We start from the raw sequence: 26,698 nt of genomic DNA on the forward strand, positions 1-26,698 counted from the left end.
ATATGGCTATTTCAGTTAACCAGGTGAAAGCTGATCATGGTTAGGATGAAATGGTAGCAGGAGAGATGGTGACAAATGATCAGATTCCAGGTAGAATTGATATACAAAAACGTTCCCACTTGAAAATGTAACTGGATAAGCTTTGATCTATGTATAAACACACTTTTGACTCCATCACCACAATGAAGGTAATGAACATACTTATCCCTCAAAGTCTCTTCATGCCCCTTGGTCATCCCACCTGCCACCTGCTATCGCCTGAATCACTGATGTGCTTCTGTCACAACAGATTAGTATGATTTGGGGAATTTTCAGTAAATGGCACCTGGCAGTATTTCTCTATGTGTGAATTCCTTCAGTTGGCACAGTTATTCTGAGATTCATTACTGTTGTTGTACGTATCAATAGTTCATTCCTTTTCATTCCTGAGTAGTATTCCATTGTATGGAAGTGCCACAGTTTATCCAATTACCTATTGATGGAAATTTGATTTATTTCCCAGATTCTGGAGCTATTTTGAAGGTAGAGCCACAAGAATGTTCTGGTGGCTGGTTCTGTAACATATTAGGAAAGAGCCAAGCTTCTTCCCCCGAACTGAGAAGATGCAGCTGCCAATGGCTGAAATGGGAAACACTACAGGGTTCGGACGGTGGAAGAATTTTAACTCCCAGAATGCAGCCTGGCCCCTGGTAGCAGCTCAATAAATATTTTTTGATGAAAGGATGTCAGGGAGAACAAAAGGAAGAAGTATAAATTCAGTTTGGGATGCTGGTCATTCAAATCCTAAGCTTTAAGCCAAGCCACACTATTCTCTCCTTTTTTCACATCCCCCATCTCGCTGCAGAAGCCCAGGCAGTCATAATCATAAAGAGACTCCTCGGGCACAAAGGAGGTGGAAGGCAGATTCAATTAGAGCAGGATCCCTTGTTCTCAAATGGCCTCAGGTCCAGGAAGCATTGTTTTCTCCCCAGCACGGGGCTGAATGCACAACTGTTCTCTTTGGTTTCTGAACAATAAGCTTTCAAATTACTCTCTGCAAGGCAGATCCACTTGAGATCTATGGGCTACTAAGTCCCCTCCCCCACCCCCTCCAGCCTATATTTCCCTAACCCTCCAACTTGAAACATGTCTAACTGAAATTCCTTCCTCCGCGTCCCCCCCCCCAGCTCTCCTGTGAACTGTTATTAAAATCCTCACGTACCCATTTTAAATAGCAAGCAGATATTTAAAAAGCAATATAAATACAAATAGTCGATCAATATAAAGAAGGGGAGATGCCCAGCCTCACAATTCTCAAAGAAATGGAAATTCCTGCAATTTGAGAAAGCATCTTTTTCAAAACACCAACATTGGCAAGAGCGTAAGGACACAAACAGGAGTGGACATGCAGATTGGTCCAAAAATTCTGGGGGAAGCATAAAAAGTAGCCATAGTCTTTGACCCCAAAATTCCACATGGAGGAATTTGTCCTGAGCAAATTGTTATAGATGTCTGTATAGATATTCATTACACCATTATACATAATAAGAAATGTCACCCACAACCCACACATGGAAAGAAACGATGGCACTGCCTATCAACAGACCAGATGACTGTACTGTGAATATTCACATGATGAATTATATTGATACAGCAATGAAAATGGACAGACTGATATTCCATGCAGTATCATGGAGGGAATCTTTCAAACAATATTAAATGAAAGGAGGAGGAAAGGAATACATTGACTATAGCTCCATCAATAAGTTTAAACAATAAGCAAAATTAAACTATTTTGTTTGGGGATGCAAATACAAGTGGTAGCACATTAAGAAAAAACAATGGAGTGGTTCTAGCAATAGGCACAATTGTAGTTAGGAAAGATCAGGTGCAAACAGTGGGTTCCTGGAGTTTGGCAATGTTTTATTTCTTGTCCTGACTGTTAATTATGTGGTGCTCCCATTTTTGTCATGTTTAGGCTGCATTTTGCTAGCCCTGGTGATTTCACTGCTAAGCAAGGTCAGGGAGTGAGATCCTTTCTTTCAAAACTTATGACAGGAACCATTTGGATCTACAGATTCTAACAAGCTGAGCATGAATAATTAGCCCTGAAGATTTCTTCTCTGAGGCCTTTAGAAGACCTAAAATGGCTCGACTTTGGTAAGACCACCCATCTCTGAATTTGCCGAAATTCAACATAACTGAGAGAGAGAAAGGGCGGGTTGGAAGGAGGGAAAGAAAATAGCTAATACAGCTTGATAAAGTTCTGCTCTTTAAGCTAATTAGTTAAAAAAATGGCTGACTGGGGGCAGTGGTGGAGAAAAGAAACCAAATGCCAGGTAATCAAGGGGATAGATTCCGCCATGACATGGAGCACAATGCTAAGCGCTGCATGTGACATTGGGTAGAATAAGAAGTGACAGCATCTGGCCTTAATAAACTCATCACACAAGCAACGAAATCAATCCATTTGGGGAGGGGAGCAGAGATGAGAGGCCAGTTTGAAGCCATAGAAGAAAAAGGAAAATGAGGGACTGTGTTTCTTCTCTTAGTTACTATTTGAATTCTAAGCCAAGTCAGCAGGCGGTAGAAACCACCTGGTCCCCAGAATGAAAGAACTGCTTCTTTCTTCCTAGTAGTTCAAACACATGTCAATGCATCTAGAGCCTTCTGCCGGGAGGTAGCAAGACCACCAGTCCACAGAAAAAAACTGGAGTCTCTCACCAAGAGGTGGTGGTCGCTCAAGTACTCGTCATGTGAAAGAGTCTCCAGCTCATTCAGAAGATGCGTGTTCATTTGTGATTATCATTAATTAAAACAACAGTGGTAATGACAGTGAGGAGGATGATTTTGAACTGTATCCAGGGCTGAAAAATGTCAGATGCTTAACTTGTATTATTTCACTTTCTCACGTAACACAATAGGTAGTATTGTTAGATAATATTCCTCTTCTACTAATGTAGAAATAGAGGAAGAGAGAAATCAAGCTATTTGGTCAGTCATACAGCTTGATCAGTAGCCAAGTTTGTATTAGAGCCAGGTCCCCCCTGACTGAAGCACCATCCTAATATCCTGTGAATATCACCATGGTATGTTCATCCTCTATGATGGAAACTTAGTCATTTTGATTCACTTTGCCTACCCCAGAAGCATTGTTCTCCCAGTGGGGGATCTCTAGGCCAACAGGGCATGATAGGAGTGATGTTTGATTGCTTTGATGATTTATTTCTGGCAATGATTGTGGGAATTAGGGGTGGTGGCCAAGCATCTTGAGGTTCTATAGACAGTTGATTGCATTCCTTGTATAATTGTGAATTATGTAGCAATTGCCACCTTCTTCTTCATGTTGACCAGAGTCCTGTGCACTGAAATTGTTGGTGATGGGTAAGTGGGAAGTCTTGGGATCCATCAAATCCCTGTAGAAGGAATTAGATTAGATGTAGCTATTAAGATCGTCACATAATTCCCATCAGCATCAGGAGGAATCAAAGAAACAGCAGATTCCATGCCTCTGGGTATTTCCTTCACTCTTTATGTCAAAGCAATGAGACTTCTGCTGTCTCCCATCATGCTTTGGAGTCAGGCTACAATACTGTCAACTTGTAGTTCCTTCTTAGAATTCTGAGAATGGCGTGATCATTGTCAGTGGGGACCTTAGAAAGGAAAGTGATACTGAAGGGGGAAAATCAAGAGAATAAGGGGACTTGGGAAAGTTGGGAGGGAAAAGTAAAAGTCATACAAGGACCCCAGGGATGGTTCTGTTTAATGACCACCTTTTGTTAAGTACTTACTAGATGCTGATCCTGTACTTACCACTTTCCCTACATCAACTCATTAAAGTTTCACAAGAAAACAGAAGTAGGTTAAGTTTTAAGCTCCATTTTTCAGGTGAAGAAGTGGAGGTTTAGAGAGGTAGGGTGACCTTCTCAGGATACACATGCAATAAGCTGTGGGATTGGAATCCCTGCCCTGATTCACGTGTTTCCCATGGTTCCTGCTCCTAGCAGTCCATAATATTGTTCCTCAACTCAGGACAATTAGTTTTTTTTTAAATAGTTTCCTTTATTTTTTTTTAAGATTTTTTTTTATTTATACAATAGCTGGGGTACAGGCCAAGGGTGTGGGAGGGTGAGAGAATTCACCAGACACAGAGCAGGGAGCAGAACAGGAAGAGAGAAAGCACTGCTGAGGGGAGCAGTGGGTGTGACAGGAGAGGTCTAACATGCCATGTGGGTATCTCCCTGGCCCTCTGGGAATTGAACCCATGCTGCAGAGGCTGCAGACTGCTTCACAGCGCTGTGCTCAAACCACTGTGCCACCGGGGGGGCCCTGAACAATTAGTTTTGGGATGAATTTTGCACATCACAGACAAAATGTTAGAAATTAAATAGATGAGGAGAGAAAAGAAATCATCAGAATGCATTGTGTGTGGTAAAATATGAGACAAATGCCAAAACAAATCCAAACATTGCTTCCCCTTGGATGTGGGCACACGTATCCCCAGCTTCTGGCATAAAATGTATTTCTTGATTTTTACTGTTGATTATGATACAAACAGTCATGAGAAACATTCCTTGAAGGTCTTTTGTGTCTTCATTTGTTCTTTTTTCAAATATATATTTTTATTGAACTACCATCATGTTACATCTGTGTTCATTTTTTTCACACTATAGGAATTCTCCCCATAGGTGTGGCTACCATGGTTCTCCCACCAAAGCACCCATAATTCTCCACCATAGTCCACTGTGCCCTCACCCCCTTCTTTTCTTCCATCATCCTCTTCCTTCAGACAAAGACAAACTTGAAATCCTCATTTTTTTAATTTTATATAGTTTTTACATCATTTTTCATTTTTGCACAATGTATGCAATTTCATCTTGGTTATAGTCCCCAAGATTATAAAATTCCCACCCCTCCTTGTTTTGATCCTACTCCCTCTTCCTCCCCCCTATAGCATGTCTCTGGTTTATAGTTGCTTGTTGATTATGATTTTTACTTTATTATAATTAGTCTTTTTCCTGGTCCCTTATTTAGGTTTTCTAAGTTCCTGCTATGAGTGAGAACATCTAGTATTTTTCTTTTTCTTTCTGGCTTATTTCACTGAGCATGATCCCTTCCAGCTCCAGCCATATTGCTACAAATTGCACAAGTTTATCTTTTATGATTGCTGAATAATATTCCATTGTGTATATGAACCACCAAAACCAAAGTTCCCAAAAGATGTAAAAAAACGGTATCCATGGAGCTGTCCAAGGTTCTGGAAACAGAAATACTAATCCAGGGGCTCTGTCCCAAATCTAAATGCAAGAGAGGAGACTTCAATGCAGCCATGTGCAAAGAGCTGTGGGTGGAAAAAGCCCAGGAGACTAAAGGTAAAGCACAAGGAGGGCAAATTCCAGGGAAAACTCTGCAGCAGTGTTTCACAAGCTGCATCCTGAAGCTGTGAAATCATGTAGGTAATAATGTTCTTGGGAGAGAATATCGCTTTATCATCCATGCGAAAAAGGCAATGTTGAGCTGGACTAGGAGATCATCCTCATGCTTGCTTCATGATATGATACTCAATACTTACTGAGCACTTTCTATGTGCTGAGACACTTGACCCCACTTTACAACACAACCAACACACACAGCAGCCCAAGATTATCGTCTCCAATTTAAGGCTGAGGAAACTGACCTTGGAGGGTGACTTTTCTCAATGTAGCAGACCTGAGAAAGGCAGGGCCAGGATTAATACTTAAGCAGGTAATTTCATTTTGCATAATCTTAACCATGACTATATTCTCCCTTTCTAATTCACATCATTGAAAAGTTTGTAGAGAGGAAGAAAAAAGCAAGAGTGAAGGATGCAGGTAAAGTCTGATGATCTTGATTTTGTTTTATTTATGCATATGAGTATTGGGGTGCAGTCCAGAGGTGTGGGAGCAGGGGCAATGAGAGGATTCACCAGACATAGTGGGGAGGAGAACTAGCAGAGCTACTGAAATACACTGCTGGGGGGAGCAGCAGACGAGACAGGAGAGGTCTGTTGTGCCATGTGGGTCAGCTCCCTGGCTGGGGGTTGAACTCACGTGGCAGTGGCTGGCAATAACTTGATAGCGCTGAGACTCTAACCCTTGTGACACTAGGGAGGCCCCCGATGATCTTGAGATAATCAGTCTATATACAGAATCCCAACACGCTAGTTGGGTAGGCACAAATACCATTCCACTTTAGCGAGGAGCACAATGAGTGGCAGAGGGGTGAGACACTCTCCTTCTTAACAACCGCACCCATGGAAACCCCAGTTCTGAGGACCTACCTCCCAAACTCCCAATTCCCTGCTCCAGAAGCTGGAAAACCCCTTTCCTCCAGGCCTTTGTGGGGAACCCTTCACTGCTGGCCTATCTGATGAAGCATCTCATTTCTGCCCAAGAAACCATGCACCAGCAGCCCTGAGCCCCAGAGGAGGCGAAGCCACTAATTAGATGAGTCTGTTCTGGTGTCTGCTCAGACTCCAGCAGACAGATGGGGACGAGACAGGAATCCCAAATCACTCTGTTGTAGGGCCTTTGAGTGCAGTGCCTAAGTAAGATGACAGTTCTGAAAAATGGCAAAGGGGCCTGGCTCTGGGAGAACAAGGAGGGCAGCAAGAAGATGGAAGAGCTGGCAATGGGGTGTGGGGGGAGAGTCGATCCTTCGCCCCTCCCCAATAAAAAAAATAAATGACGAGCATTCACTAGCCTGGTTTTAAGTCCCAGAAAGGGTTGACACGAAGAGTTAGCTTGGTGCAGTGAGAAGACCCCAGAGCGGAGGCACAGAAGACAAGATGTGCTGTCTTAATTCCCCATTTATTAGCTTCGTGTATTCTCCTCTGTAAAATGGATGTAAAAGTTGTCACATCTAACACTGATGAAGACTCAGGACATTCTGGGTCTTGTTTTAACATGACACTTTTCTTAATTAACTAGTTTAATCCTTAAAACTGTGGTCCCACGAGACAGCAGTGTCCATAATTCCCATTTTACAGATGAGGAAGCTGAGACTCAGAGGCATCTCAGGCTATAAGTGAAAGAGACAGAGGTTAAACCCCAATACATGCCCTTAGCTACTATTTTGGGCTGCCACAAGGAAAAATACGTCATTAGAGCTGCTGCTGCCTGCCGAACACATGTCATGACCACATGCTCTTATTTAATCCGCTGGGTATAATTCTCTTGGGACTAATTTTACTGACAGGGGACTGTAGGGGTTTGAGATCTGTAGCGATGGGTGCATAGTCCCACAGAGGCCAGGATTGACTGCACAGCAGGCTGACTCCCAAGCCACACTCATGGGTTCCTTGTCTGGATTATCATAAAAATCACATGGGAGAATGTTAACCATTTGGATGTTCAGCTTCTATTCCTAGAGATGGTCTAGACTAGGTCCTAGGAATGTGTATGTCTGAAATATACTCAATTCTAATTCTTAGTCACTTGCCACTTGCTGAAAGCAACATGTTAGAATTACATGAAATAATGAAAGAATGCATTCGTGCACTTCAAAGTGCTATACAAATTCTGTAAGTACGATGTAATCGTAATACATCTTGCTATCATTAATGGTAAGCCATTGTTAATGTTTGTTGAAATGCTGACAAGTGTATGCTAGGTTCCTTTTAAAAAAAAGATTTATTTATGCATATAAGAGCTGGGGTGTAGGCCAGCGGTGTGGGGGGTGAGAGGATTCACCAGATACAGAGTAAGGTGCAGAACAGACAGATGTACTGAAAGACACTGCTGAGGGGAGCAGCAGGCATGACAAGAGAGGTCTGCTGCACCATGTGGGTCACCTCCCTGGCCAGGGATCAAATTCGTGTTGCAGTGGCTGCAGACAGCTTCACAGTGGGGCGTCTCAATCTCTTGCACCACCAGGGAGGCTCTACACTAGGTTCTAATGAGCACAGTAGCTGGGAATCAGAAGGCACCATGGCTGACCTCAAGCAGCTAGCAGTCCAATAATTGAGATAAAAGATAGGTGGTTTGTTTTTTTCCTTCAGGAGTGAGTTGCTAAGAAAACATGTCAGAAAGAATAAGATAATTCATGCTACTGTCAGCATATCAAGCCTGTGGACTTTTAGTTACCCATGCACACAGAGCAGAAAGATACTAACATGAATTTCTGGAATCCTCCCTGTCAGAGAGTGGAGAAGAGGCAGGGTATCATCTCACCAGCAGGGAGGAGTGACTATATTACATTAGGCTGTGAGCTTAGTGCCTGAGCACAGAGGTGGGGGATGCTATCAGAAATGTGATAGGCCTGGCAAAAGAACATTAATGGATTTACTAGATGTCTGACAGTGTGATAGAAATCGCCCAGGTGTCATCAAGTTAGAAAAGAAAACCAAATACTATAGCAGTTTAGGATTAAGTCAAACTGAACTGCATTGGCTGGTGTTTACTTTGTGTACTGATGTGAACCATGACTCTGCATCCTCAGGAACATCTATTTCTCTCTCTCCTTCCACTGTCCAATTTATAACAATGTCTGCACATGTCTCTTTCTACCACAATTCACCAAAACCAATGGACAGCGCGCCCCAGTTCACTGGGTTTATCAGGATCCAACCAAAGACCTTGAACCTAAAGATCCAAAAGAGGGCTTGGGGTACCTGTATTTATAACAAGATCCCCCCAGTTGGCCTTTATGGGTTTTGCAGACACAGGGAATATCAGCAGAGTAATGCATTCATTCAACAACTTACTGAGTAGCAGGGTCACACCAAGCCCTAGAATCACACTGATGAATGAAAATAAGCAGTGTCCTCCCACCCCGGCATGGTGCATAGAGTTGCATGAAGTCAATGGCAGTAACATAAATGGTTCAAGAAATGCATGTGGTCACATTGGATGTGTTCTGTAAGGTAGAAGACTGGAGGCTACAATGTTCTGCCCAATATAGATGGGGATCATTTTAACCAAGACATGGACAGGAAGGACGGAGGGAGGGGTGAGGGCTCAGGTGAAAGGGGAAAGAGAGAAACAGCAACAGTAAAGATCCAAAGGCTGGAGGTAGCGAGGTCCCAGGGAACAGAAGGAAGGCCAGTGGGGTTGCAGTATTTTGATCAAAGTAGAGAGTGTCACAAAAGCAGGCTAGAGTGGAGACACAGGCCATGTTAGCCAGTGTTAGTTTATATTTGATCCCAAGAGAGGTGGGAAGCTTCTGGAAGATTTGAAGTAGAAAGTGATCTGATCTGATCTTATATCCTTTCAAAAACATCACAGGCCTCCTCCCATCTTTGTTTTATTTTATTTTTATTTTTTTTTTAATAAATTTTATGTTATATTCCCCATACAATTGCAGCCCCCCATTCTGACCCCAATCCCTCCCCTCCCACCCCCCGCCCTAAAAAGTGTCTCTGGTTCATAGTTTTTTTTGATTTTGATTTCACTTTCTTATAGTTATTCATTTTCCTGTCCCTTATTTAGTTTTCTAGATTCCTGCTATGAGTGAGACATCCGGTATTTTTCTTTTCTTTTTGGCTTATTTCGCTGAGCATGATCCCTTCCAGCGCCATCCATGTTGCTGCAAATTGCATGTGTTTATTTTTGAATGCTGAGTAATATTCCATGGTATATATGTACCACATCTTCTTGATCCAGTCATCTATTTTTGGGCATTTGGGTGTTTCAAAGCTTAGCTATTGTAAACAGTGCTGCTATAAACATAGGGGTGCAGGTGTTCTTTGGAATTGATGTTTCTGTGTCTTTGGGTAAATACCTAGAGTGGAATTGCTGGATCATATGGAAGCTCTATGTTTAGTAGGTCCAGAAATCTCCATACAGCTTTCCACAGTGGTTGGACCAGTTTGCACTCCCACCAACAGTGCAGAAGGTTCCTTTTTTCTCCCACCCTCGCCAACATTGTTGTTGCTAGTTTTTTAATATGTGCATTCTCACTGGTGTAAGATGGTATCTCATGGTAGTTTTGATTTTGCATTTCCTGATGACAAGTGATGTTGAACATTTTTTCATATGCCTGTTGGCCATTTGCATTTCCTCTTCAGAGAAGTTTCTTTTAAGCTCTTCTGCCCATTTTTTGACTGGATTATTTTCTTTGTTGTTGTTGAGTCTCATCAGCTCTTTGCAGATTTTTGTGATCAGTCCTTTATCATTAGTTGGGTGCAAAAATGTTCTCCAGTTGGTGGGGTTTCTCTTTGTTTTGTTATTGTCCTTTTGCTGTGCAAAAGCTCTTTAATTTGATGTAGTCCCAGCTGTTTATCTTTGCCTTCACTATCACTGCTTTGGGTGATGTGTCTGTAAAGATGTCTTTGATGTGCAAATCACGTAGTGTTTCGCCTATATTTCCTTCTATATATTTTATGGTTTCAGGTCTTATGTCTAGTTCTTTAATCCATTTTGAGTTGATTTTTGTGTATGGTGTGAGGTGGTGGTCAAGCTTCATTTTTTGCATGTAGCGACCCAGTTTTCCCAGCACCATTTATTGAAAAAACTTTCTTGCTCCAATGCATATTCTTTGCTCCTTTGTCAAAGATTAGTTGACCATAAATCTGTGGGTTTATTTCTGGATTTTTATTCGATTCCATTGGTCTGTATGTCTGTTCTTGTTCCAATACCATGCAGTTTTGATGATTATGGCTTTGTAGTATAGTTTGAAGTCTGGGAGTCTGATGCCTCCATTCCCTTCTTTTTTTTCAGGAGAGCTTTGGCTATTCGGGTTTTTGGTGATTCCATATGAATTTCATCAATAATTGTTCTATTTCTTTGAAGAATGACATTGAATTTTGATTGGAATAGCATTGAATCTGTATATTGCTTTGGTAGGATGGCCATTTTAATAATGTTTATTCTTCCAATCCATGAGCAGGGGATGTCTCTCCATTTCTTTGTGTCTTCTTCTATTTCTTTTAACAGTGTTTTATAGTTTTCTTTGTATAGGTCCTTTACCTCTTTTGTTAGATTTATTCCAAATATTTGATTTTTTTTGTTTCAATACAAAAGGATGGTCTTTTTGATTTCTTCTTCTTCAGATTTATTGTTTGTGTATAGGAAGGCTACTGACTTTTGCGTGTTGATTTTGTATCCTGCCACTTTACTGAACTGATTGATGAGTTGAATTAGTTTTTCTGTGGAGTTTTTGGGGTTCTCTATGTATAATATCATATCGTCTGCAAATAGTGATAGTTTGACTTCTTCTTTTCCTATTTGGATTCCTTGGATGTCTTTCTCTTGTCTTATTGCCTGGCTAGGACTTCCAGTATTATATTGAAAAGCAATGGTGAGAGTGGACATCCTTGTCTTGTTCCAGATCTTAATGGAATTGCTTTCAGCTTTGCACCATTGAGAATGATACTGGCTGTTGGCTTGTCATAGATGGCCTTTATGATGTTGAGGTATGTTCCTTGTATCCCAGAATTTCAAGGGCTTTTATCATGAATGGGTGTTGCACTTTGTCGAAAGCTTTCTCAGCATCTATTGATATTATCATATGGTTTTTATATTTCTTTTTGTTGATGTGTTGGATAACGTTGATTGATTTTCGGATGTTAAACCATCCTTGTGCCCCTGGAATGAATCCAACTTGGTCGTGGTGAATTATCTTATGGATACATTGTTGGATTCTGATAGCTAAAATTTATTGAGGATTTTTGCATCAGTGTTCATTAGGGAGATTGGCCTGTAGTTTTCCTTTTTTGTGTTGTCCTTGTTCGGTTTTGGTATTAGTGTAATGTTGGCTTCATAAAACGTGTTTGGTATTGTCCCTTCCTTCTCAATTTTTTGGAAGAGTTTGTGAAGGATAGGCACTAATTCGTCTCTGAATGTTTGGTAGAATTCATTTGTAAATCCATCAGGTCCTGGGCTTTTGTTTTTGGGGAGGTTTTTTATTACCATTTCAATTTCGCTAATTGTAATTGGTCTGTTTAGGTGTTCTATTTCTTCTTTATCTAGCTTTGGGTGATTGTAGAGTTGTAGGAATTTGTCCATCTCCTCTAGATTGTTAAACTTGTTTCCATATAACTGTTCATAGTAGTTACTGATTATTCTTTTGATTTCTGCTGTGTCCGTTGTGATTTCTCCTCTTTCATTGATGATCCTGTTTATTTGTGCTTTCTCCCTTTTTTCCTTTGTGAGCCTGGCTAGGGTTTGTCTATTTTATTGATTTTTTCAAAAAACCAGCTCTTGGTTTCATTGATCTTTTGGATTGTTTTTTTAGTTTCAATTTCATTTATTTCTGCTTTGGTTTTTATTATTTCTTTTCTTCTACTGGTTTTGGGGTTTTTTTGTTGTTCTTTTTCTAGATCTTTGAGCTTCGAGATGAGGTTGTTTCTTTGCGTTCTTTCTTGTTTCTTGATGTGAGCTTCTATTGCTATATATTTTCCTCTTATTACTGCTTTTGCTGCATCCCATACATTTAGGATATTAGTGTCCTCCTTGTCGTTCAATTCAAAAATTTTTTAATTTCTTCTTTGATCTCCTCATTAGTCCAATGGTCTTCCAGTAGTGTGGTTTTTAATCTCCATGAGGTAGGAAAGTTCCTTGCCTTCTTTTTATGGTTTATTTCTAGTTTGATGCCTTCATGGTCAGAAAAGATGGTTGATATGATTTCAATCTTGGTGTATCTGTTGATGTTTGTCTTGTGCCCCAGTATGTGATCGATCCTGGAGAATGATCCGTGTGCGCTTGAGAAAAATGTGTACTCCGTTTTTTTGGGGTTTGGTGTTCTATAGATGTCTGTTAAGCCTAATTGCTCTAGGTCCTTATTTAGAGCTTTGGTTTCTTTACTTATTTTTTGTCTTGTTGATCTATCCATTGTTGATAGTGGTGTGTTGAAGTCTCCCACTACGTATGTGTTTTCTCTGATGTCTGTTTTCAGAGAGGACAACAGTTGTCTGATATATTTTGGTGCTCCTTCGTTTGGTGAGTATATGTTAATGAGTGTTATTTCTTCTTGAAGTATTGTCCCCTTGATCATAATGTAGTGACCATTGGGGTCTCTTTTTATCTTTTTGAGTTTGAAATCTGTTTTATCTGATATAAGTATAGCTGTTCCTGCTTTCTTTTTGGTCCATTTGCTTGTAGGATTGTTTTCCATCCTTTAACTTTGAGCCTATTTTTATCTTTTGTAGCTAAATGTGTTTCCTGGAGACAGCAAAAGGTTGGGTTTTGTTTCTTAATCCAGGCTGCCACTCTGTGTCTTTTTATTGAAGAGTTTAGTCCATTTACATTTAGAGTTAATATTGATATGTTAGCATCTGTATTTGCCATTGTGTTTGTCTTTCCTTTGATTTTATTTATTTATTCTTTTAATAACTTTTTTTTTTTTTGGCCTTCTTTCATTGTTATTCGTCCCTCTGAGGTTCTGGCTTTAGGACTCCTTGTAGTATTTTTTGGAGTGGGGGTTTAGTTGCAATGAAATTCCGGAGTTTCTGTTTGTCTGGGAAGGTCCATATTCTTTCTTCAAAGAGGAAGGAGAGCTTTGCGGGATAGAGTATTCTTGGTTGGCATCTGTTTTCTTGGAGTCTGTTGACTATGTCCCTCCACTCTCTCCTTGCCCGTAGTGTTTCTTCGGAGAAGTCTGATGTCAGCCTGATTGGTTTTCCTTTGAATGTTATCTGTTTCTTCCCTCTTGCCAGCTTCATTATTTTTTCCTTGTCCTGGATTCTTGGGAGCTTTACTATTATGTGTCTTGCTGTATTTTTCCTTTCGTCGTGGAAGTTTGGTGTTCTTCTTGCTTCTTGTATATCAATTTTCAGCTCCTTCTTCACATTTGGGAAGTTCTCTTCAATTATCTCTTTGAATATTTTCTCTGTTCCTACATCTCTCTCCTCTCCTTCTGGTATTCCTATAACTCTTATATTTCCTTTCCTCATGGAGTCAGATAGTTCCCGAAGTCTTTCTTCGTTCTTTTTCCTTCGTACTTCTCTTTCCTTTTCTGTTTTGGTTCTTTTTATTTCTGTGTCTTCAAGATTACTTATTCGTTCTTCCATTTCATCTATTCTGCTTTCATTGCTTTTCCCAGAATTCTTTAGTTCTTCCATTAATTCTTTGATCTCCTGCATTTCTTTTACTTCCCTCTTTAGGGACTCAATTTCTTTCTTCTGACCATTGTTTTCCCTCTCTAGGGACTCAATTGCATTCTTCTGATCGTTGATTATTTTTCCCTTATCATTGTTTTCCTTTATGACTTCTGTCAGTTTTTTAATCACGGCAATTTTAAATTCTCTTTCTGGAAGGCTCAGAAATTCTTCCAAGTTATTGTCTTTGCAATCTGGGGGCTGGCTTTCTTTTTGTGGTGTACTTTTTCCCTGGAGAGTTGCTAGGTTGCGTGTGGTTCTTCTCCTCCCTACTGTCTGTTTTCTAATTTGCCGTATGCGTTGGGACACTGTGTTGTTGGGACTGGCTGGCATCTTGGGTGGGCTTCTCTGTTCCCCTCTGGTTCTTCCAGGAGTCATCTGTCAGTTTCAAGCAGCCGGGCGGCCGGGCTGTGTGCTGGTGCTGGTCTCCTCCTGGGGGGCGGGGCTCTCTTTAATGGCGCCTGGAGCTCACCTCAGCGGCGGATCCTGCAGGGTACGCCTCAGCTCCCGTTCACAGGGTGTGGTGGCTGCAATAGTTCCTTTCCACTCACAGTCCCGCTTGCTGTGTCCGTTTTTCTTGTTGGCCGTTTTGGTTTGTTGTTTCCCTCCTCTCTGCCGGTAGGAGAGTGCTGCCTCTGTGGGCGGGGGAGGGGAGCAGGGTTCTGCGCTTCCCTCCCTTCTAGTCCTCTTTTATGGCCACTTTCTTCTTCGGGCAGTTTGCTGGAGTCGTCCGTTTATCTTCCGTGTCCCAGTTCTCACTGGGATCTGCCGCTTTTCCTCCCTATTAACTTTTTTTAATGGGAGATCTTACTCGCAGCGTCTCCTCGCCGCCATGTTCCTTTGTGCTATTTTAATCATGTAACACTCCCTTCTGCAAAAATGAAGAGTTGCTTCCATCCTAAAATCATGGGAGCCTGACTGCCCAGGAATCGGGGCCTCCAGTTTCCAACCCACTTTCAGAGAGGGTGAGCAAAATTCCCTTTTAAAACTGAATGTGAGGTCACAAGGATGGGAAGAGAAAAGCAATCAGTGTGTGGCCTGCTTCCCTCCTACAACCATTTAATTCCACACTTACTTGAAGTCAGTCTCTCTACTGTGTTCTCCAGAGAGCCTGTTATCAAGAGCCTATGGCACAATACACTGCCAAGGTGAGACTGCGGAGTCCCTTGGGGAAATGGTTGTGCTGGCCAGGGGAAGGCCAGACGGCCCAGGACTAACAGGTGTTTCAGAGGCTGCGGTGGACATCTAGGTCTCCGCCTGCTTTGCACGGGGTTGACGCCATGTCTGGCTCTCAGATGGGGGTGGCCCAGGACTGGACAACGTGGTGTTCACATACCCTGGTCCCTGTCCTATCAATTGACGACGTAGTGAAGCTATAACCCAATCAGAACCAGAGATTTTGACTTTTGGGGAAATGCTGGTAAAGGATCATAACCTCCCCTTCTCTTGCACCCCCCGCTTTTATGGTTTGCTGAAAGGATAGAATAGAAGCCTGAAGTTGCTGGAAAACTTCTTGTCATCACAAGGGGAGATACTGCTTGAGAATGGACTCAACACAGAGGAAGTAAGAGCTCATTCAGATGGGGAAGAGGAAAGTGAGAAGGGGAGAGACTACAAAGGATGTTACTTGAACCTATCAATTCAGCCAAAACATTTCAGTTGCGTTAATAAGTAAGAAAATACCATTTTTGCCAGTTTCTCTCTGTTGGGTTTCTATGCCTTGCCACTCAGAGTTTCAGCTTTTACAGATGCATTTTTTCTCTCCCTTCTCACTGCACAGGCTCAGCAAACTTTGGAAAAGAATGAAACACAGGTGGATTGTGCCAAGAAATGTCTACATTGACTATTGCTCATTAGACATGAGCGCAGGAGAATCAAAATACCCATGAATGAGAAAAGAAGTAAGTGTGGGGTGTGAAGCAGTTGCTGCAGGCATGAGTCAAGCTAAACTTCTAGAAAGACTTTTTTAACTAGAGGATTCTATTTAAAGAGAGTTCCCTTCTTACAAATAGACTTTCCATGATCATTCCCTTAATTAGAGTAGACAGCACTTTCTCAATTCAACTCTCTGCTCTGGATGTCAGCTAATATCCTTTAAAAATATTTATTTATTTATGCATACAAGAACTGAGGTGTAAGACAGAGGTGTTGTGGGGTGGTGAGAGGATTCACCAGAAAAAGAGTGGGGAGCAGAACAGGCAGATCTACTGAAATACACTGCTGAAGGGAGCAGCAGGCGAGAGAGGAGAGGTCTGCCGTGCCGTGTGGGTCAGCTCCTTGGCTGGGGATCGAACTTGTGCTGCAGCGGCTGCAGATAGCTTCATAGTGCTGAGACTTAGCCCCTTGTACCACCAGGGAAGTCTTAATATCTTTTTTAAAAAAGAAAAAGAAAGGAAAGGAGGAGAGAGAGAGAGAGAGAGAGAATCCAAAGCACAAATGGGAGGGAGATGAAGAGAAAGGGAAAATTTCTCTTACACCAGTAGCTGTCTGGCTGACTATATATTTGAATCACATATGGAAATTTTGAAAAATACCATTACCGTGGTCTACCTCAATAAATTCTCATTTAATTCATCTTGGGTGGGAGGGAATATTCTTTGAGAACTACTGAGTAGTAATGGTATCTTCCTCTTGAAAATGTGGCCCTAGAACATGCAACATCAGCACTACCTGGGGGCTTGCTATAAGTACACAATCTCAGATCCCCCAACTCAGACCTACTGAATTCAAATAGGCATTTTTACAGGAGCCCGACATGGTTGATGTGCACATTCAAGAAGTACTAAGATACAGGGACTCCCCTGAAACCAGTTTCAACTCTGGGGAATAAGCTAACATAGCTCTGCCTCCCATGACCTCATGGTGTCTACAAGAGCGTCTTCTGCCTTGGGGAAAAGCAGATGTGGTTCAAGAATTAGTGAGGAGTAGATCACTGGTATGAACTCATACTAGGAACTGACTCATACTAGGAACACAGAAGGTGTCAGGGGCCCTACAGCTGACACCTGCTGTCCCTGCTTTCATGACATAACTTGCTATGTCAAGTAAATCAACCACAAACAGAGCAGCCCAGAGTTACATCTCTAGAGCAGCATCATATAATTACACCGAGGAAATCATTTTTATGTTTCATTAGTGTTCCTTAATAGAGCAGTCTGCTCCCAGGTATGACTGCCTTGGTGACAGGCCTGATGACCTACATACCCTTCCTACCAGCCAACTATAATATGCATGTGAATCACCTAAGAGATTCTGATTCAGGACATCTTGGGTGGGGTGGGGGTCTTTTAAACCAGGTGGTACTGATGCCACCTGACCTTTGAGTGGCAAGAAGGCCTTGAACACCACAGATATATCCAGAAGGCCACCCAGAAGCATTCCAGTATGGAGGGTTTCCCTAATGTGATCTTGTTTAATCCTAGCAATGATGTATGTGGAATTATTAAAAAATTATTCCCTTGACAGCAACACAGGAGAGAATAAGGGATTTTAACACCCACTTACATCAGTGTATAATCCTCTAGACAGAAAATCAATAAGGAAGCATGTCTTAAATGATGCATTAGACCAAATTAACCTAATAGATATATACAGAACATTCCATCCCAAAGCAGCAGAATATGCATTCTTCTCCAGTGCACAGAGAACTGTTTGAAAGAAAATTTGAATGTTGGGACACACACAAAAGAATCACAATATGTTTAAAAAGATTGAAATCAGAGCTCACACCAAGCATCCTTTCCAACCACAATGGTATAAGATTGGAAATCAACTCCAAGAAGAAATCTGGAAAAAACACAAATATGTGATGATTAAACAACATGCTACTGAACAATTGTTCGGTTGCCAAAGAAATCAAAGGAAAAAAATCAAAAAATATCTGGAGATGAATGAAAAGAGGGACGTTTGTAGCAACACAGGCTTACCTCGAGAAACAATAAAAATCTAACTTTGTACTTTAAAAAAACTGGAAAAGGAACAAAATCCAAATTCTGTAGAAATAAGGGAAATAATAAAAATCAGAACAGAAATAAACAAAAGAGAAAACAAAAACTACAAAATAGCAATGAAATGAAGAAATAAGTTTTTGAAAAAAAAAATAGCAAACCTTTGGCTAGAAAAAAGGACTCAAAATCAGAAATGAAAGAAGAGCTATTACTATGGATATCACAGAAATAAATACAAAGGGTCATAAAATAAACTACTGTAAACCTCTATATGCCAAAAATTGGAGAACCCAAAGGAAATGACTAAATTCCTTGAATCATAAAACCTCCCAGGCTGAGTCATAAAGAAACAAATCTGAGCAGACCAATGACGAGTAAAGAAATTAAAACAGTAATCAAAAATCTCCCAAAAAGCAAAAGTCCAGGGTTAGATGGTATTACAGGTGAATCCTATCAAACATTCAAAAAAGATCTAATATCCATCTTTCTCAAAGTCCTCAAAAACTTTGAAAATAAGGGAATGCTTCCTAACTCTTTTTTTAAAACCAGCATAATGCTGATACCAAAACCAGACAAGGACAATATACAAAAAGAAAATCATAGGCCAAGATATGAGTACATAGATGCAAAAATCCTCAATAAACTATTAGAAAACCAAATTCAATAATACATTTAAAAGATCATTCACCATGACTAAGTGAGATTTACCCCAGGGATACAAGGATGATTCAACATATCCATATCTATCAATGTGATTTATCAAATCAGTAAAATGAAATGTAAAATCACATGATCATCTGAATAGAGGCAAAAAATAAAACTAATTCAGCATTGATTTATGATTTTTGAAAGTCTTTAAAATAATCATCAGATGACTAAAGATACTAAAGGTTTCATATGACAAATCCACAGCTAGCATCATAGTCACTGGGGAAAAACTGAAGGATTTTCCTTTAACATCAGGAATAAGAAAAGGATGACTCCTGTCAAGTATTACATAGTACCTGATAATAGTATTAGAAGTCCTGACCAGAATATTTAGGAAGAAAAAAGAAATAAAAGGTATCCAGATTGGAAAGGAAGAAGTAAAACTGTCACCAAATGCATATGACATGATATTATATGTAGAAAACCATAAAGATTCCCCCCAAAACTGTTAGAATTAATAAAAAAAATACAGTAAAGAAGCAAGGAACAACAACAAAATTCTTACACATATATATATATATTCACAAATGATGTACTAGCAAAAAAGAAATGAAGAAAACAATATGATCATATTTACAATCATATCAAAAAGAATAAAACACATAGCAGTAAGTTTAACCATAGAAGTGAAGGACATATGCACTGACTATAAATTATAAAACAACCACACAACTCACCATCAAAAAAACATACAAGTATTGGGGCCACATCAAAAATGGGCAAAGAAACTAAACAGGTATTTCATAAAATAAGACAGACAGATGCCCAGGAGATACATTGTAGAAAAAGAATGCTCTGCACTGCTCAAGTTTAGGTAAATGCAAAAATTCGTGAAGCGTTCCATATTTTTGCTCAGCGAAATAAGCCAGAAAGAAAAAGAAAAATACCGGATGGTCTCACTCATAGCAGGAATCTAGAAAACTTAAATAAGGGACCAGGAAAATGAATATAAGAAAGTGAAAATCAAAATCAACAAAAAACTATGAACCAGAGACACTTTTTGGGGGTGGGGGCGGGAGGGGAAGGATTGGGGTCAGAATGGGGCGTTTGCAATTGTATGGGGAATATAAAAATAAAATTTAATATTAAAAAAAAAAAAAAAAAAAAAAAAAATTGTAGGAGACACAAAGAAATAGAGGTCTCATGTTTGTAGATCCATAGAATCAATACTGTCAAAATGTCTACTCTACTCTTAAAGTAATACACAGACTCAATGCAATTCCCATTAAGAACACATTCTTTAAATAAACAGGACAAAAAAGTCCTAAAATATGTATGGAACCACAAAAGAACTTGAATAGCCAAGATAATCCTGAGAAAAAAAGAAGAAAAACAGAGATATCATGCTCCCTGACATTAAGCTATACTATGGATCTGCAGTAATCAAAAGGGTATGGGACTGGAATAAAAACAAGCACAATGATAAATGGAATGAATCAAAAACCCAGAAATAAAATCACATATATATGGATAACTAATTTATGACAGAGGGGCCAATACACTGAAGAAAGGAAAAACTCTTCAATAATTGGTGGTGAGAAAACTGGATAGCCACACAAAAAGAGAATGAAACTAGACCACTATTTATATTATCCACTAACATTAATTCAAAATGGATTCAAGACTTGAATATAAAACCTGAAACCATAAAATACATAGAGGAAACCATGGGCAAAAAGCTCTTTAGCATAGACATTGGTGGTGTCTTTGTGTATTCATCTCCAACAAAAGAGATGATCTCTCTTGTATTCCAGTGTGTGTCTATACTACATCCACAATTTTCTCAGCAAGAAAAACAAAAGAGAATATAAACAAGTGAGACTATGTAAAACTAAAAAGATTTTGTGTGGTGAAAGAAACTATCATTAAAAAAATAGGCAGCTTACTGAATGAGAGAAGATATTTGCAAACCATGTATCAGAAAGGAGTTAATATCCAAAACACATAAATAACACACACAACCCAACAAAAAAAAAGAAATATACAACCAGTTTGAAAAATGGGCAGAGGAACTAAATAGGCTTTTCACAAAATAAAACAGATGATCGACAAACTATAGAGAAAGAATGTTCTGCACTGCTTATCATTAGGCAAATACAAATGAAAGTCACAACGAAATTCCACATCACATCAACTACAAAAGCTATTACCCAAAAGTCAAGAAATAATAAGTGTTGGTAATGATTTAGAGAAAAAGAAACCTTAGTGCACTATTCTTGGGAATGTAAATTGGTGTAGCCATAATAGAAAACAGTATGGAGATACCTCAAAAAATTAAAAATAGAACTATCCTATGATTCAGTAACCCCACCTCTGGGTATTTACCTAAAGAATTTTGAAGATACAAACACCCCTGTGATCATTGCAGCACTATTTATAATAGTCAACATATGGAAAAAACATAGGTGCCTGGGAATAGATGATGAGATATTGAGGATGTGATATAGACACACACTGGAATACTACTAAGTCATAAAAAAGATGAAACCTTGCCATTTGCAACATCATGGATGGATCTTGAGGGAATTATGCTAAGTGAAATAATTCAGGAGAAAGGCAAATACCATATGATTTCCCTCATTTGTGAATATAAAGGAAAAAGCAAACAAAAATTAAACCTTAGACTCTGACAATAGAATGGTGGTTACCAGAAAGGAAGAGGTGACATGGGGGGATAGAGAAGAGACCAATTTGTTGGTGGTGGATGGTGACTGAGCATTAGCAGTGGGTGTGGTATAATGTACATAGTTGCTAAGGTGAGAAACTACACCTGAAACTTACATCATGATGTAAACTAATGTTGCCTACGTATTAAAATAATTTTTGAATAATTTTCACATTATTACTAAAGTGAAAAAATGCAAGATAAATTATTCCCATTTTACACTGGAGACAAACAATGTATACTGCTCATATGAAATTCATCCCAAATCTGTTTGTGCATCAGAATCACCTGGCGACCTTTTCAAACCACACCCCCTGGAAAATTTCAATTCTGAGGTAGGCTTGGGAATATGCATTTTTATAGGTCCTCAAACAAGGACAATGCAACTAGGTCTCAGAGTGACTCATTTTGGAGCATTACAGATTAAGATGCCACTACCTGTCTAGAGGAGAGCAGATCAATTCTTATGCTTCCCACTTCCTTTACAGAGTAGCTGCTTCTTATTTTCTTTATGTCCTTGACACCTGGCCCAATACCTGCCAAAAAGCAAGGGCTTAGTAAGAGTTATTGACTCACTAAATGAGAAATGGATGGCGGATGGATACAGGCATGCATGCATGTGGGAAGGGTAGGGGGAGGAATCAAACTAGGGGCTTCTAGAGTTTGCTATTTCCTCCCAAATTTGTACTGAGTCTTCAGAAGCACTTTTTTTAAATGTCACAGATAGAAAATAATGAGTACTATTTCAGCAAGTGAGCAACTCAAGATGAGATGTCTATATTTACAGGAAGCATTGGAACCCTTGCCAATGAATGAACAATGTAGGCAGAGGACTGGAAGGGGAGGGAGGTACCTGATTGCTGCAAGATTGGAAGGACAGTGTCAGTGTCAGGTTGATGTCAACCAGCATGACTAACTCTGCAGGTGTCAAGCATTAACCCACAGCCATGGCCTATTTGCGGAGAACAGGCTCTCCTGGGCTCATTTTGTCCCTTTGAACGTACCACCCCAATCTCTTCTCTTCCCACTCCTTCCTGACCTGGTCTCCTTTTTAATCTCAATTTCCTTGCTTCCTTTCTATCTTATTCCCTGGGATCTTAGAGCCTTCTCTTCGAGGCTTAACACTCCCCCACCTTCAACTGATTTATCAAGACCTACCTTGCTATCACCCAAGCACAGAGACCATCTTTGGCACCATCATGAATAAACAGGGGTAGTCCATACATTCTCACTGGCCTGCAGGCCCTTTGGAACTCATTATCCTTCTCTCAACCCTTCACCAAATAGTCACTTTGCCATGCAGTCCCATGACTTCCAAGAGCATCTATGCATTGATGACTGAAATTTACATCTTCCATCTCAGCTCACCCCCTCCCTGATCTCAAAGCTTGTATATCCAACTGGCATATCTCCACTTGGGAGTCTAATAGGATCTTAAGCTGAACATGGCTAAGAGCAAACCTCTAGCTCTCCACCACAATCCTCCCACCGTTCACCTAGTTGCTTATTGATCTTCGACGACTCCCATCCTCTCATTCCTAGAGGCAACGCTTCACAAGTCCCAAGAGCTCCACTGTCACACATATGCAAGATATCTCAGAGCCTCTTCTCCTAGCCCTTTTGCTACTACGCTGGCCTAAGCCACCGTCGCCTCTCCACTGGATAATTACAACACCCAAATTGGTATTCTGACTTTACTTCTTCCTGCCCATAGTCTCTACACAGAGGCTAAAGTGAGTCTTTGAAAATGTGCATCAGCTCACATCACTCATCTGCTAAAGACCCTCTCAAAACTTACCATCCACTATCCGAACACCCCACTGTGGTCCTCACAATCTGGACCCTAGCTACCTCTTCAACTACATTTTCTAAAGCTTCCCCTGCTCCTGATGCTGTTGGGCATTTATTTTCCCAACACCAAGCTCCCTTCCTGCCTTCCCACCTTTGAACTTGCTGCCTGTACATTTTTATTCATATTCATATCATCCACTTCCTATTCAAGTCTTTGCTCAAATGTCACATCCTCCAAGGGTATTCATTTTTAGGGTTTTAAAAATATTTTCAGGGCCTCCCTGGTGATGCAAGGGGTTAGAACACAGTCTATGATGCTGTCCGCAGCCACTGCAGCACAAGTTCGATCCCCAGCCAGGGGGTTACCGACATGGTGCAGCAGACCTCTCCTGTTTGGCCCACTGCTCCCCTCAGCAGTGTATTTCATCAGTCTGCCTGTTCTGTCCCTCACTCTGTCTCTGGTGAATCCTCTCACCCCCCCACACCTCTGGTCTGTACCCCAGTTCTTGTATGCATAAATAAACACATCTAAAATAAATAATTAAATACAAATATTTGCAAACATTGATACTGGTGGAACTAGATCCAGGTGAAGTGTCAAGAACATAATTTTGTTATTTTTTAAATTTTTATTTAAGATTAATTTATAACATATATGCTTCAGGTGTATAGTATTATAATTTTACATCTCTATAAACTACATTATTCTTGCCATCAAAAGTCCTGCTTCCACCTTCCATCTTCTATCCAATGGACCCATTTTACTGCCCACTTGATCCATTCCCTTCCCCCTTCCTTTCTTGTAACCATTTTGTTCTAACAGTTTAAAAGCATGTTTTTATTTTGTTGTTGTTAGTTCATTATTTACATATATGAGTAAAATTACATGGCATTTGTCTTTCTCCATCTGACTTATTTCACTTAGCAAAATATCTTCAAGGTCCATCCACATTATCGCAAGAGTAAGATTTCATCTTTTTTATAGCTGAGTAGTATTCCATTGTGTGTACCTGTCAGAGGGTATTTAAAGTAGTGTCTCCCTATGCCTACTCTCCTGACCCTGCCTGTTTTCCTTCATACTACCTTCACCATCACTTTATAATTATAGACACACACACATTTACTCACAAATGTATTTGTTTGGTGTCTGTCTCCACCTAACAATCTGAGCTCCATGATACTTTTCCTATACTGGTGTCTAGGACACCAGTATATCTACTAGAACATAGTAGATATTCAACCTAGTTGTTGAATAAATGGGTGGACCATCTGCCCCCACCTTGCTCGGAAGTGTGTTAATCTAATTTACAAGAAAATATGTTTTATGCATTAGCATAAATCTCCTCATTCAGGCATCTTGCTTTCCAACCAATAAACTCTATAAACACATGCTACCATAAAACTTATTAAATAAATGATACATTCACTTCACAGACTTCTATATATTTTAATTCTACTTTTGTTAAAAGTCATCATAATTATGGAAAAAGGGCTTCCCTGGTGGCATAAGGGGCTATCTCAGCACTATGAAGCTATCGGCAGCTACTGCAGTATGAGTTCAATCCCCTGCCAGGGAGCTACCCACATGGTGCAGCAGACCTCTCCTATCTCGCCTGCTGCTTCCCTCAGCAGTGTATTTCAGTAGATCTGCCTGTGCTGCTCCCCACCCTGTTTCTAGTGAATCTTCTCACCCCCGCCCCAGCACCTCTGGCCCACACCCCAGCCCTTGTATGCATAAATAAATAAATCTTTTTAAAATTATGGAAAAGAAAACAAAAGAAAGCTATACACAACATTGAGAATGAGATCATCATTGCACTGTGGTATTTAGGCTAAAGTTTAGTTTCCTCTTGGGCTTTTTTCCATTTTCCAAATTTTCTAGAATGAAAATGGATCATGTGTGTAAATAAAATTAACTTCCATATGATACTGTTTGGAGGTAATTAATCATCTAAGACTCTGAGAATGGATAAGCTGAGATCTGGATTCTCACTAATGCTCCTTAGCTTGCCCCAGATAAGTCATAATTTCTCAGGACTCAGTTTGTTCCTCTGAAATATGGGGCCATCCTCTATTGTTCTTGATGTGGAAGCATGATGATATTCAAATGACAATGCCTACAGCAGCACATATTGAGGAATTATCACTAGTGAATCCTTTCTAGGGTTTTTTTTTAAAGATTTATTTATACAAGAACTGGGGTACAGGCCAGATTCATGGGAGAGTGAGAGGATTCACCAAAGACAGAGTAGGGAACAGAACAGGCAGACTGATGAAATACACTGCTGAGGGGAGCAGCGGGTGAGACAGGAGAGGTCTGCCACATCATGTGTGACCCTCACAGGCTGGCCATGATCGAACTGGCACTGTAGAGGCTGCGGACAGCTTCACAGTGCGGCGCTCAACTGCCTGTGCCACCAGGGGTGGCCCCTTTCCAGAGTTTTGATGGATTTTACAGAGCTTGTGTTCTCAGCAGAGATATTTTCATATCCAAGCTTCATCCCAAAGGGGTGTCTAATGGCAGAAATGCTAGGGAGACAATTGGAAAACCCAGTCTTCATCAGCCTCTCCTAGCTTACCTTCTGGCTCCCCTAGATAACCATTTCCTCCTGGTGGACCCCTCACTGCTTATGTGCAAGAACTGTTGGAAGGCAGTCTCCTGAAATGACCCCTTTAGGAAGGAGCAGTACAGCAGGAGGTGGAACAAAGTAAAATCCTCTCTTTACCCCTTCCTGTTCTCTTCAAGTCAGCACAGTTTCCCCACTACACCCCCTGACCTGCCCAAACATCCCAACACATGCACACATGGACAAGAATAAACAGCCTTCATTTAAGTTATGATCATTTCCCCTTTAAAAATAAAAACACATTTGAGAGTCTGTGATATTTTGCCCAAATTGAACTGAGAGCTGCAGACCAAGGATGATGGCAGACATGAAGCCCCGGCTCATTACTCTTGCCTAATGTCTCCAACCACAGTCTCAGAGAGAAAGGCTCATCGGGCAGTCATAGAATGAGCCTGCCATTAGATTCCTTCCCCCCTACGGGGGCCTCAGTTTCCCCATCTGTAAAATTAGAAGGATAAATTAGAACTGGGAATCATGTAGGTATGTAGCTCACATATATCAATTTATAATATCTCATTTTTTTGAAATTCATTAGAAATTAGCCCAGACCCTTATCCCATATGCAGTAACAGACACAACCTCCTTCCCAACTGGTCCAGGGATGCTTGGTGGCTGGAGCTTGCATTTTTTCATCTCAGGGTTTTCTATTTTGCTGAACTGGATCATCAATTCAGCATCTCACATAGTTTCTTTTCCTATATTATGTCATCGCATACTGAACAGTTCCCCCATTCTTTCATTTCCCCAAATGCCACCCACACAAGTATCAGGATATGAAACAGATTTTGGGGGGACAAACTGCATCGTGCAGGAAAATAAACTACTTCAATCGGAAACAAGGTATCCTGAGCTCTGGAATCTTTGGCCACTCAACCATGAGGAATTTCCCATGACTTGCCCTTTCTTTCCAGATTCAGATACCCAA

At 40.4% G+C, this 26,698-nt stretch overlaps 1 long non-coding RNA gene across 1 annotated transcript in view; it reads right to left on the bottom strand.

The window, feature by feature from the left end:
• Positions 1–3,186: 3,186 nt before the first annotated feature.
• LOC129145804 (uncharacterized) overlaps positions 3,187–26,698 on the bottom strand; it is a 108,851-nt gene continuing 85,339 nt past the window's right edge. The window contains exon 4 of the long non-coding RNA XR_008551880.1: positions 3,187–3,395. This is a non-coding gene — a long non-coding RNA (uncharacterized LOC129145804). The remainder of the gene's footprint in view (positions 3,396–26,698) is intronic.

The sequence above is a fragment of the Talpa occidentalis genome, unplaced genomic scaffold (genome assembly GCF_014898055.3).
Source record: "Talpa occidentalis isolate TD23 unplaced genomic scaffold, MPIMG_talOcc4v2.1 talOcc4.14, whole genome shotgun sequence".
Classification (NCBI taxonomy): Eukaryota; Metazoa; Chordata; class Mammalia; order Eulipotyphla; family Talpidae; genus Talpa; species Talpa occidentalis.